The 13,602-nt window shown below is 38.6% G+C and overlaps 1 non-coding gene across 1 annotated transcript; it reads left to right on the plus strand.

Annotated features, from left to right (window-relative positions):
* Window positions 1-11,278: 11,278 nt before the first annotated feature.
* Window positions 11,279-11,385, plus strand: LOC132421228 (U6 spliceosomal RNA). The gene has a single exon (XR_009518519.1). It is a non-coding gene; the product is annotated as a U6 spliceosomal RNA (small nuclear RNA).
* Window positions 11,386-13,602: the final 2,217 nt, after the last annotated feature.

Raw genomic sequence — 13,602 nt, forward strand, 5'->3', positions numbered from 1 at the left:
GCTAGGAGATGATTTGCTTATTGTTGGTATTAAGATAAAGTCATTGCTGAGCTTGAATGCTTTCTTAGTTGGTGGCTGCTTTTAAGCCAATATGGTGTTTATTTTTACTCTCTAGATAAGGTTGTATCCATTTCTAAAAAGGTATACATTTTTTTAAATATATAAATTTACTTATTTATTTATTTTTGGCTGCATCGCCTCTTCGTTGCTGCACGCGGGGTTTCTCTAGTTGCGGCGAGCAGGCCTACTCTTCGTTGCGGTGTGCGGGCTTCTCATTGCGGTGGCTTCTCTTGCTGCAGAGCGCGGGCTCCAGGAGCGTGGGCCTCAGTAGTTGCAGCACGCGGGCTCAGTAGTTGTGACTCGTGGGCTCTAGAGTGCAGGCTCAGTAGTTGTGGTGCATGGGCTTAGTTGCTCCACGGCATGTGGGATCCTCCCAGACCAGGGCTCGAACCTGACTCCCTTGCACTGGCAGGCGGATTCTTAACCACTGCGCCACCAGGGAAGTCCCAAATGGTGTACCTTTTTAAATTAACATTTAAAAAATACATTAAAGTTTATAATATTTTTTGCTAATTTTTAAAGTTGAACTAAGATTCTTTTCTTGGACAACCAGCTGTCACCAGGCTCGTTAGGTTTGTTACCTCTGCTTATAAACCTTCACACTGCTTTGCTACATAGATGAGTTTGTTCTACAAACTGTTCGTAAGTAGCTCATTTGGTTTCGGGATATTTAGCATAAGTTCTTTTTGTTAAATGTTTACTAGTTAAATCATTATGCAAAAGGTAAAAGGGGTAAACTTTGCTTTTTATTACTTGTAATGCTTCTTTCATCATTCCCTTATGGTGCTTTCTCTATAGCGCCAAAAGTGGGGTTTTTTTGTTTGTTGCGGTACGCGGGCCTCTCACTGTTGTGGCCTCTCCCGTTGCGGAGCACAGGCTCCGGACACGCAGGCTCAGCGGCCATGGCTCACGGGCCCAGCCGCTCCGCAGTATGTGGGATCTTCCTGGACTGGGGCGCGAACCCGTGTCCCCTGCATCGGCAGGCGGGCTCTCAACCACTGCGCCACCAGGGAAGCCCCAAAGGTGGTTTTAAATTTCTGTCTCCTGTACTTTAAATGTTGAATGAATGATTTATTTCATTTGCTTGTGTTAGTAAAATTTGTGGAGGTTTCGGCTAGATTTCTTCAAAGTATTCATAGATTAGGAAATCCCCTAGGTGTAAACGAGGTGCTTTTATTTAAGCTATGCTTTGATTGATCCAAGCACACTTTCCAGTATGCTTACCTTGTTACGACTTGTCTCCTCTCATAGAGTTGGTGTTTGTTAACAGGTTATAGAAAGTTGTTATAATACCTGAGGAGGGTGACGGACAGTGTGCGCATGCTTCATGGCCTTGTTCAAGTAAGCACTCTATTCTTAAGTTACTACTAAATCCTCCTTTGGTTTTTAGTTTTCATAGAAACTTTCGTGTGTGAGGAATATATTCTTGAAATAGAATATATTCTTCCCATCCCATAGGTTACCCCTTGCCCTAGAGTTTTTATGTGTAATATTTATGCTTACTTTTATTCCTTCTTAGGGTTTGCTGAAGATGGCGGTATATAGACTGAATTAGCAAGGGTTGGTGAGGTTCATCGGGGTTTATCGATTATAGAACAGGCTCCTCTTGAGGGGTGTGAAGCGTCGCCAAGTCCTTTAAGTTTTAAGCTGCTGCTAGTAAATACTCTGGTGAATAATTTTGTTATTGTAATTATTTGGGTTTAGGGCTAAGCATAGTGGGGTATCTAATCCCAGTGTTGGTCTTAGCTGTCATGTAATTGGGAAATACTAAAGTCACTTTTGTAATTTATTTTTATTTTAGTTGTGGCTTTTTACGGCTCAGTTAGAATTTAACTTTATTTTTTATTACTCTTTAACATGCCTTACCCAGGTTTCCTATTAATTTGGGTCAATCGTATGACTGAGGTGGCTGGCACGAAACTTACCAACCCGAGGTAGTATAACTTAGTGAAACTTTCGCTTATGCCTTAATTTTTTATCACTGCTGTTTCCCGTCGGGGTGTGGTTAATCATGGCATTTTGAGCTACTACTGTTACTGTGCTTGATACCTGCGCCTTTTAATCTTAATGATTTAGAGGACATTCTCACTGGGGTGCACACACTTGCGTGTGTAATCTTATTACACACTAATAGAAAGGTTATAGAGTGAATAAACTCATCTAGGCATTTTCAGTGCGTTGCTTAAGGTTTTAAGCTCCATTAGCAGGTTGTGTTTATATAGTAAAGTAACGTATATATAGTTTTGTGTGATTTATGTTAGATTTAGTGTTAAAATTTTAATAAAAATGGCCAGTAGGTCTAGGGAGACGTCTGTCTGTGTAAGTGGTATATACCTAAGTAATTCACTGGTATAATTAGGGTTTATTTTCTAGGTCTGTCTTACTTTGAGCACTGAAATGTTCATGCTTTGTTGGATAGATTAATTAAAATTTATGTATGTATTTATATGTTTTTGTGTCGTATGGGGGGTTTGGCATGGACTTATAGGCAAGTAGAGCATAGGATTTAAGTGGGACGTGAGGGGGGTTTGAAGGATAGGGATAATAAAAATGTACTCTATGATGTTCTAATAAGAAAAATGTACTACAGGATATAAAGGAAAATTCTGTTCTGAATTAGTCACAACTATAGACTTTTTTTAAATGCCCTTTAAAAGATTTTTTTAAATAATGAAAATTAATCCTTAATGAAGTCCCGCCAAACAGAGGTCCTAGAGGGCCTTCTTTTGATGAATAAATTAAGGATTTTTAATTCACTAATTTAATGGTTTCCTTGCCACTTCTGAAGGAAGGAATTGGCATCTAACGCAACCTTATGTAACCTGTAGTGCTCAGCAAGTGGCTTGAACACATCTGACATTCGGGAAGTAGCTACTAAATAGATGCTTGTAAGGGGTTTGAGAACCATTTGCTCTCTTGAGTAAATATTTCTTCCATATTTTTCATTTTATGAGGTAATTGCCACTTTTTTTTAGCCACTGCAGAGTTCAGTTTTAGTCCAACCCATGAAAGAGTGATTATAAATTCCAGATAAGTGGGATCCAACTTCACACAGTTTTACTCAACTTCAAAATGTGGCACTATGGGACTTCCCTGGCAGACCAGTGGTTAAGACTCCACGCTTCCAACACAGGGGACATGGGTTTCATCCCTAGTCGGGGAGCTAGGATCCCACGTGCTGCATGGGGCAGCCAAAAAATATATATTTAATAAAATAAAATGAGGCACTGTAAATTGAGAGCCTTGAAAATATGTTTACCTTTCACCCAGTAATTTCTCTTTTAGAAATAGTAAATAATAATGGATTATATAAAGATTCAGATAAAAGAATATTCATTACTGGGAAGCACCCTAAATGGTCAAGTATACCTTTAGTGGAATAACATTTAGCCTTTAAAAATGGCCTTGTAGATAATTATTTAGTGACTTGGAAAGATAATAATATATTAAGATTCTTTTAAAAATAAGGCTCAAGTTGACCCGCCAGAGGTTGGCAGATTGAGCGATGGATTAAGAGAAAGAGGTTTCTCACCGTCAGAAAAGAGAGTTACAAATATGAAAAGAGGGAAGGTTAGAATGAACTCTGCAGTATTGGACTGGAATTGGCGATATTGTGAATTTATGGCTTTCAGTATGCATAAACATAAAACCAAATATAAATGTAAATGTATATGTATTATACAGAATGTATCTTTCCCTGAGTGTCTGGGAGCATCAACCTTCCGGTAGCAATAAGCACACCACTTCCTAAGTCTTAAAAGACCTCTCCATTAAAAAGAACCTCCACAAAGAAGAAGTAGGGCTTCTTGGAGAAATGGCTGGTTTCAGGGCTAGAGCAGGGAAGTACACAATATGCCTGGAACATCTTGTACCAGAAAGTAAGGCAGTGCTCAGAGAACAGTATGGACATGTCACTAGGACATGGAAGCTAGCTTTCAGGGATTCCCATTGGCTAAATATGGGACAATTTCATGGTCAGAATAATTAATGGCAGTAATAGAAATAGATAGTAATAGGAAACAGTAGAAATCCATGAATCCACACTGATATAAATGAATGAAGAAAAATCTCTTCTTTATAATAGAATGTCAACTAACAAGTGTAGAAGAAATAATGGATTTAGAAAATCACCATTTGGTAGCTATCATAGTAATAATAAATTCAGTTAAGAAACATCAAGAAATGCTAAAACTAGTGGAAGAGATTTAGTTGGAAAATGGGATATATATATCATCTCGGAGTATCTCCATGCAAAATATTTACTACTTACAAAGGAAAAACAAGTAATTTTATAGGGAAAAACCTGCCATACATTACCAGTGACAAAAGTTAACGTCACCAGTGGTGGAGAAATCAAATAGTATGCCGTCTTATAAAACGCAGTGAGAGAGCACAACATTCCTTTGTGATATTCCTGCCAAAGATTCATAAACTGAATCTAATCATGAGGAGACATCAGACAAAACCAAATAGAGGGACAGTTGACAAAACAACTAACCTGTAATCTTCACGTATGTCAAGGTCATAAAAGTCAAGTTAGGACTGAGGAACTGTCCCACAATGAAGGATATTAAAAAGACTTGACAGTTAAGAGCAGTGTCTATTTCTGGATTAGGTCCTTTTGTATAAAGAACATTTATTCATACAGTTGCTAAAACTTGAATAGGATCTTTGGATGGTGGGTTTAGGGAGTTCTTTGTATTGCACTTTCAAAATTTTTTAAGTTTGAAATCATTTCAAGCTAAAAAATCAGGATATAATACAATATGTAAGCTATAATATCGCATTTTTTAGAAGCTGTATATCATAATATACATGACACAAAGAGAGAGGTCAAAGAATATATATCAAAACATTGTAATCTCTGAGTAATGGGACTATTTATTTATATTTTTAGCTGTTTTTTATCTGTATTTTATAATTGTTAAAAATGAATATAATCGTTGCAATGCAAAAAATTATTATTTTATTTATTTATTTTTATTTATTTATTTGTTTTGCGGTACACGGGCCTGTCACTGCTGTGGCCTCTCCCGTTGCGGAGCACAGGCTCCGGACGCGCAGGCTCAGCGGCATGTGGGATCTCCCCGGACCGGGGCACGAACCCGTGTCCCCTGCATCGGCAGGCGGACTCTCAACCACTGCGCCACCAGGGAAGCCCAATTTTTGTTTTTTAATGTGTATTTGTGCACTTTGGTAATTTCCAGCCTTAAACTGGTAAGATTATATTATAAAGCATAATTGCTTCGTTTATAATTCAATTAGCTTCCACAGTATCTAGTTTTGTACTTCCAAGTCACTGCAAGATTACATTTTACTTCTGAAATGTGGGAAATAGTCATATTTGGGAAATGCTGTTTATCTTTTCTCTTTAATACATTACCTGTTGCTCATTGATCATATTCCTGAAAAATAGTCTACTATAATTGAATCACTTCCATTCTAATTTCTACAATAGAACTTTTAAAATAGATTAGTCTTAGGGCTTCTTACTAAAAGAATTTGAGCTTCATGTTGAATTGCATTCATTGAAATGAAATGTGTTCAACATTGTTATCATTTGCAAAGGCAAAGCCCTTAGTAGGATGGGCCTGAGGTCACAGAAGAAGAGCCTTGCAAGTATCTAAAAAATGAGATTCTTCATCAGATTTTGAATAAATTTGCAGTTACGGTCATTGTGCGCTTAACGTATAGAACACAACACTGAAAATGTACACTAAATTCACCTTTTTGCATGAAAGCTTGAAAGAAACATCTCCTGGGTCAGTTTAGGTGAAAAGAAAATAAATAGTGGGGCTTTGCAAACCCTGGACGTACACACGTATCTCCAATTAACTGAAACAAAATTCGCAGCATGCTTTGAGTGGAGAGGACATTCTTTAATCATGTCATTGTATTTTGGCAGGTAATTTTAACTACATAAATCAGAAATTTTAACAGCAGAACCAAATCAGAGACATACATTTCTCTATATCAATTTTAACACCCTCTCTCTGGGCAGGTGTCTACAGCACACTCTACCTTACTTACCAGATCTGTAAAACAGAATCAATATTACCTTGTGCAGTGGGAGAACCAGCTGAACTTGGCTTGTAAAAATTAAGGTCTATAATATACATAATCTCATTACCTGCTAACACCTCTACTACACTGTAGCTATTCCTCAAGCCAAAGTCTCAATCAGAGAAAGATGGTAGGTGAATGAAACTGGTCTTACAAATACCCAGGACAATAACAAATTAAGATAGTTAATGTAAAGATTATGTTTAAAAATAGGATTATTTTAGCTGCAAGCGTAGAAAACCTAACTGAAAGTGGCTTAAATGAAAGATCAGTTACCATTTCACATAAAACGTGTCTAAAGGTAAGGCTGCAGGGAGGCTACAGGGACATCCCTCAACAGTGACATCCATGACTCAGGCTCTTTCCGTCTTAATGCTCAGTTCTCTTCCATGTGTTGTCTGTCATCCTCACGCTCATTCCCTCGTTGTAGCAAGGTGGCTGCTGCTACTCCAGACATCAAGTTAGTAACCATGTTCAAAGGCAGAAAGGGTAATGTTTCTCTTTTGATCAGGGAGGAAAACTTCACAGAACTTCACCAGCAGACCTCCCCTCAGGTCCGTTGGCCAAGACTTCCTGGGTCCCATGCCAATGCCCTAGCTGCAAGAAAGCTGGGAAACTACCTTTCTGACATTTAAGCCTCTGAAATGAGAATCAGCTCTGCCAGCAAGAAATAGGGGAAGTTGGAAGGGCCGTTGGGTAGGCAGCCAATAGTGTCTACTATACTATGTGTCTTCTGGTCAGAGTTTTGCTTTTTTCTTTTCTTTACTTTAAAAAAAACTTTTTAGAAAGCTTCAAGTAAGCTTTAAGTACACCTGTCAGATGTATTCATATGCTTTTGAATATGGTACATTTATGAGCCCTTGTTTCTCTTTAACTTTGCACGTATGAGGTGGATGTTTGTTAGTGGTCTCCTGTGTTTTCATTGGGCTCAACATACATAGCCACGTTCCAGCACCTCTGTGCTGATAACATCCTAAATTTACACCTGGGGCCCTATCCTTTCATGATAAAAATTAGCATTTGTATAACGCTTTGTAATTGGAGAAACTTCCTATTCATATATCTTTCAAACCTTACTATCCATGTAAAGGCTGTGTCCATTTTTTTAAAATGAGCCAGGACAATAGGAAAGCTCTAGACCTGGCACTCCAGATCTGGACTAGGTGAAAGCCAGAGACTGGACACTTAAGTTTCAGCCTCTGGAAACATTGTCAACAAACAGCTGGGCTCCAGCCAGTGGCCTAGTGCTCAGAACAGAGCTCCGGTCTCATGCGAGGAAGGCCAACGACAAGATGACACTTTAGTCTGAAGGGAAACATCTGTAATAGGAGGTTAGCAGATGAGGATCTGGGAATCAGGACCAAGGTAGAAATCTACAAATAAGACCTAAGACTCAGGAGTATACAGAAAAATCCAGCAAGTTCTCAATACATTTTGATGAAGGAATGAATAAATGAGATAGCAGACTTGTAGCAGAGGTGATTTAATACTGCTTAAATAGTCACATCCATTATTAGTATTTACTTTAAATTACATAGGTATGTATATGTGTGTAAATATATAGGTATATATTGGGTTGGCCAAAAGGTTCATTCTGTTTTTTCCGTAAGGTGGCTCTAGTGGTGCTTAGTTGTCTTTAACTTCATTTGAAACAATTTTGTTAGATTGTACTGTGACAGCTGTCACATCAGCATGCATTAAAAAAAAAACTTATCAAAATTGGTGAATTTTTGTGTAGCCATTTTAATATTGAAGATGGAAGAAAAAAGCAACATTTTTGGCATATTATGCTTTATTATTTCAAGAAAAGTAAAAATGCAACTGAAACACAAAAAAGATTTGTGCAGTGTATGGAGAAGGTGTTGTGACTGATCGAATGTGTCAAAAGTGGTTTGTGGGCTTCCCTGGTAGCGCAGTGGTTGAGAGTCTGCCTGCCGATGCAGGGGACACGGGTTCGAGCTCCGGTCCGGGAAGATCCCACATGCCGCGGAGTGGCTGGGCCCGTGAGCCATGGCCGCTGAGCCTGCGCGTCCACAGTCTGCTTCGCAACGGGAGAGGCCACAACAGTGAGAGGCGTGCGTACCGCAAAAAAAAAAAAAAAAAAAAAAAAAAGTGGTTTGTGCAGTTTTGTGCTGGAGATTTCTCACTGGATGATGCTCCATGGTCGTCAGGTAGACCTGTTGAAGTTGATAGCGATCAAATCAAGACATTAATTGAGAACAGTCAACGTATTCCACGCGGGAGATAGCAGACATACTCAAAATATCCAAATCAAGCATTGAAAATCATTTGCAGCAGCTTGGTTATGTTCATCGCTTTGATGTTTGGTTTCCACATAAGTTAAGCGGGAAAAAAAACCTTCTTGACCGTATTTCCACATGTGATCCTCTACTGAAATGTAACAAAAACGTTCCGGTTTTAAAACAATGGATGCTGTACCCTAATGTGCAATGGAAGAGATCGTGGGGCAAGTGAAATGAACCACCACCAACGACACCAAAGGCTGGTCTTCATCCAAAGAAGGTGATGTTGTGTATATGGTGGGATTGGAAGGGAGTCCTCTGTTACGAGCTCCTTCCAGAAAACCAAACAATTAATTCTGACAAGTACGGCTCCCAATTAGACCAACTGAAAGCAGCACTCGATGAAAAGCGTCTGGAATTAGTCAGCAGAAAACTCATAATCTTCCATCAGGATAATGCAAGACTGCATGTTTCTTTGATGGCCAGGCAAAAACTGTTACAGCTTGGCTGGGAAGTTCTGATTCATCCGCTGTATTCACCAGACATTGCACCTTCGGATTTCCATTTCTTTCGGTCTTTACAAAATTCTCTTAATGGAAAAAAATTCAATTCCCTGGAAGACTGTAAAAGACGCCTGGAACAGTTCTTTGCTCAAAAAGTTAAAAAGTTTTGGGAAGATGGAATTATGAAGTTGCCTGAAAAATGGCAGAAGGTAGTGGAACAAAATGGTGAATACGTTGTTCAGTAAAGTTCTTGGTGAAAATGAAAAATATGTCTTTTATTTTTACTTAAAAACCCAAAGGAAATGTTTGGCTAACCCAATACATATACATTTACGTGTGTGTGTGTCTGTGTGTGTGTGTGTGTGTGTGTGTGTGTGTGTGTGTAGTATAGGTGTGGGGGGTGTATATATTCCATAGCTTCATCCACTTCCTTCCTTCCAATTTTTTATTAAAACTACCCGATCATAACCTCCTTGAGGACAGTATCCATGTCTTTACTCCTTTGTATCCTACAAAGCACTTACCACACACATTGTACATATACATACTCAGTTATTATTTATTGTTGAGGAAAAATCTTATCAGCCAGTAAAAGAGCAATGTGGAGATATGGAAAAAACACGTTTGAATTCTGGCTCCAGTGTTTAATAACTGTGTGTCCTTGAGTGAGTCACTTCTCTGAGCCCTGCTGTGTGTGAAATGGTGATGTGGTTGGAAACAGCCTATGGGTGTGTATACTCTTTGCCCCAGTTACTCCGGTTCTAAGAATGTATCCTACAGGTTGTCATCTCAGAAAAAGAGGTAGACTGTAAACAAAGAAATGCATTTATTTGGGGTCTTAGAATTGCAATGTGGAAGCACAGATTCTGACAGCAACCAGAATAATGAAATGTCCTGTCTGGGGAGCAAAAAATAGGGGTCTTAAAAGGAAAATAGAGAAGTACATTTAGTTTACATAAGTTGTTTGCCAAGAACTATGATTGGATGGCATATATATATATATATATATATATATATTTTTTTTTTTTTTCCTGTAAGAATTTATTGGCTTGTCAAGGATGTTTCAGTAAAGGCACATTTCTACGCAGTTCTCAGGGATTACTTTCTCAGCAAATAGCTTCCTTTTTTTTTTTTTAAGTCAGCAGAGTCAGGTCAGCAGAGTTCCCAGTTTAACAAGATGGAGTTCTAAGGTACAAAATGAAGTTACTGCTGACAACTCTTTCCAGAAGGTAAACTTGCATTATTAAGAAATAGTATATTTACAGGTTTATTCATTGTAGCATTGTTTGTAATCACAGAAGATTTTAAGTAACCTAAATGCCCATCAATAAAGAACTGATTGGGACTTCCCTAGTGGGGCAGTGGTTAAGAATCCACTTGCCAATGCAGGGGACATGGGTTCGATCCCTGGTCCAGGAAGATCCCACATGCCACGGAGCAACTAAGCCCATGTGCCACAACTACTGAAGCCCACACACCTAGAGCCCGTGCTCCGCAACAAGAGAAGCCACTGCAGTGAGAAGTCTGCACACCACAACAAAGAGTAGCCCACACTCAACACAACTACAGCAAGCCCGTGTGCAGCAACAAAGACCCAATGCAACCAAAAATAAAATAAATAAACAATTTTTAAAAAATAAAAATAAAGAACTGATTGAATAAATTATAGCATATGCATATAATGACATCATAAAAAAAGATTGGGGAAGCTCTTTTTGTATTGATATGGAACAGTCTCTAAGATATATCATTAAATGCACATTTGTGTGTATAGCATACTACCATTTATCTTTTAAAGGGTAGGGAAAGAATGTATTCATTTACATATATATGCATAAGTTAGCTCTAAAGAAACAGATAACATTACATACCCATGAAGTGAAATATCACAGGAAACTGCTAACATTAGTTGCCTGTGGGAAAGGTAGCTGAGAGGCTGAGGGACAAAGGTGGCAGGGGAGAGTTTTCACATTATACTCTCTTGGACTTTAAAATTTTTTAAACTTGTAAATATATTTTCTATTTAAAAAGAGATAATATAATTTAAACTTAAGACATTAAAAATAAAGAAATAATGTTGTAAAATACCTAGCATGTGGCTGACATTTAGATATCAGCCTCTGATAGGCAAGTTATCTATCACTGCTGTGAGTAGTGATGTAAGTCTACTTGCTTTTCTCTCCAAACATTAACCTTGTTCCCTCTGGTGGTGATACCAGTGAGTTGCACTAAGCGGAAGAATAAAAGTTGGAACATCAAATTCATGAGTAAATGAGAAATGGATTGGATACCTACCTTCATTTTCCCTAACCACTCCAGTCCATGCATTTTCAAGGTAGCTCTCAACTTAGGGAGTCTGGCACCTGACAGCCTCCCCAAGGTACATGAAGAGTTAAGAATATACGTGATGTGCTCGCTTCAGCAGCACATATACTAAAATTGGAACAATACAGAGAAGGTTAGTATGGCCCCTGCACAAGGATGACATGCAAATTCCTGAAGCATTCCGTATTTTAAAAAGAAGAATATATGTGATCACAGTGGCCAGCACATGTAGCTCGGTTTACACAGACCTGTGGATGCATCTTATAAAACTTTGGGATGTTACCAAACTCAGGTCCGGCTGTTCACTGCTCGAAAACCAATACTCAAGAGGCAGGTGTTGGTCGAAAGGAAAATTTGCTTTATTTTTGAGGCTGGCAACTGGGAGAGAATGTGGACTCATGTCCAAAGACCAATTTCCCGCTGCCGGCCAGTGGGCAAGAGCTTTTAAAGGAGAGTTTCAGGGGTGTATAGATGGAGAGAGGTGGCTACATGTAGAACAGCATAGTCTGCTCTGATGATCGTCTTGAAATTAGTCATGCGGTGGTTTGATCAACATCATGTTTGATTGTTTTAACTACCGTTAATCTTCAGTTCAGGGTCGGTTTGTTCCCATTTCCTTGAGGCCAGTTCTTGGAATTATGGCAGCTTATGTCATGGCTACAGTTTGGTCATCATGTAGTTAATGTCTTCCACCTGGTGGGGGTTTCAGTATCTACAAAACAGCTCAGAGAATATGGCTCAGAACATTATCTATAGCCCTCGACAAGGAGCTAAAAGTCTTTGACTTTGCTTAATGACTATACTATTATTATTTTGTCCTGTTTGACTGCTTTTTCTTTGTTTCTGCATTTTCTCATTTCTCTGATTAAATTTATTTTTGACTAAAGTTTTTCTACAGACAAAAGGCAGGCAGAGGACATGGAGGGTGTCTGTCTTGGGAAGGCCCCATAGGGTCCTGCTCCATTTCAGGGACAGTATATTTGTAAATAGATAACCTAGAAATGTGTCCAAATATTGTCCAATAATTGAGGCAACTCAACTGCTATTATTCACCCACAAGCATGATTTTTTTTAAGTATAAATGGCATAAAGTTTTTACTCTTGAAATTAGCAAGTAATTTTGTTTTACATCTTTATTGGAGTATAATTGCTTTACAATGGTGTGTTAGTTTCTGCTTAATAATAAAGTGAATCAGTTATACATATATATATGTTCCCATATCTCTTCCCTCTTACATCTCCCTTCCTCCCACCCTCCCTATCCCACCCCTCCAGGCGGTCACAAAGCACCGAGGTGATCTCCCTGTGCTATGCAGTTGCTTCCCACTAGCTATCTACCTTACGTTTGGTAGTGTATATATGTCCATGCCTCTCTCTCGCTTTGTCACAGCTCACCCTTCCCCCTCCCCATATCCTCAAGTCCATTCTCTAGTAGGTCTGTGTCTTTATTCCTGTCTTACCCCTAGGTTCTTCATGACATTTTTTTCCTTAAATTCCATATATATTTGTTAGCATACGATATTTGTCTTTCTCTTTCTGACTTACTTCACTCTGTATGACAGACTCTAGGTCTATCCACCTCATTACAAGTAGCTCAATTTCATTTCTTTTTATGGCTGAGTAATATTCCATTGTATATATGTGCCACATCTTCTTTATCCATTCATCTGATGATGGGCACTTAGGTTGTTTCCATCTCCGGGCTATTGTAAATAGAGCTGCAGTGAACATTTTGGTACATGACTCTTTTTGTATTATGGTTTTCTCAGGGTATATGCCCAGTAGTGGGATTGCTGGATCATATGGTAGTTCTATTTTTAGTTTTTTAAGGAACCTCCATACTGTTCTCCATAGTGGCTGAACCAATTCACATTCCCACCAGCAGTGCAAGAGTGTTCCCTGTTCTCCACACCCTCTCCAGCATTTATTGTTTCGAGATTTTTTGATGATGGCCATTCTGACTGGTGTGAGATGATATCTCATTGTAGTTTTGATTTGCATTTCTCTAATGATTAATGATGTTGAGCATTCTTTCATGTGTTTGTTGGCAATCTGAATGTCTTCTTTGGAGAAATGTCTATTTAGGTCTTCTGCCCATTTTGGGATTGGGTTGTTTGTTTTTTATTGATATTGAGCTGCATGAGCTGCTTGTAAATTTTGGAGATTAATCCTTTGTCAGTTGCTTCATTTGCAAATATTTTCTCCCATTCGGAGGGTTGTCTTTTGGTCTTGTTTATGGTTTCCTTTGCTATGCAAAAGCTTTGAACTTTCATTAGGTCCAATTTGTTTATTTTTGTTTTTATTTCCATTTCTCTAGAAGGTGGGTCAGAAAGGATCTTGCTGTGATTTATGTCATAGAGTGTTCTGCCTATGTTTTCCTCTAAGAGTTTTATGGTGTCTGGCCTTAC

Source organism: Delphinus delphis, chromosome 2, assembly GCF_949987515.2.
Source record: "Delphinus delphis chromosome 2, mDelDel1.2, whole genome shotgun sequence".
Lineage (NCBI taxonomy): Eukaryota > Metazoa > Chordata > Mammalia > Artiodactyla > Delphinidae > Delphinus > Delphinus delphis.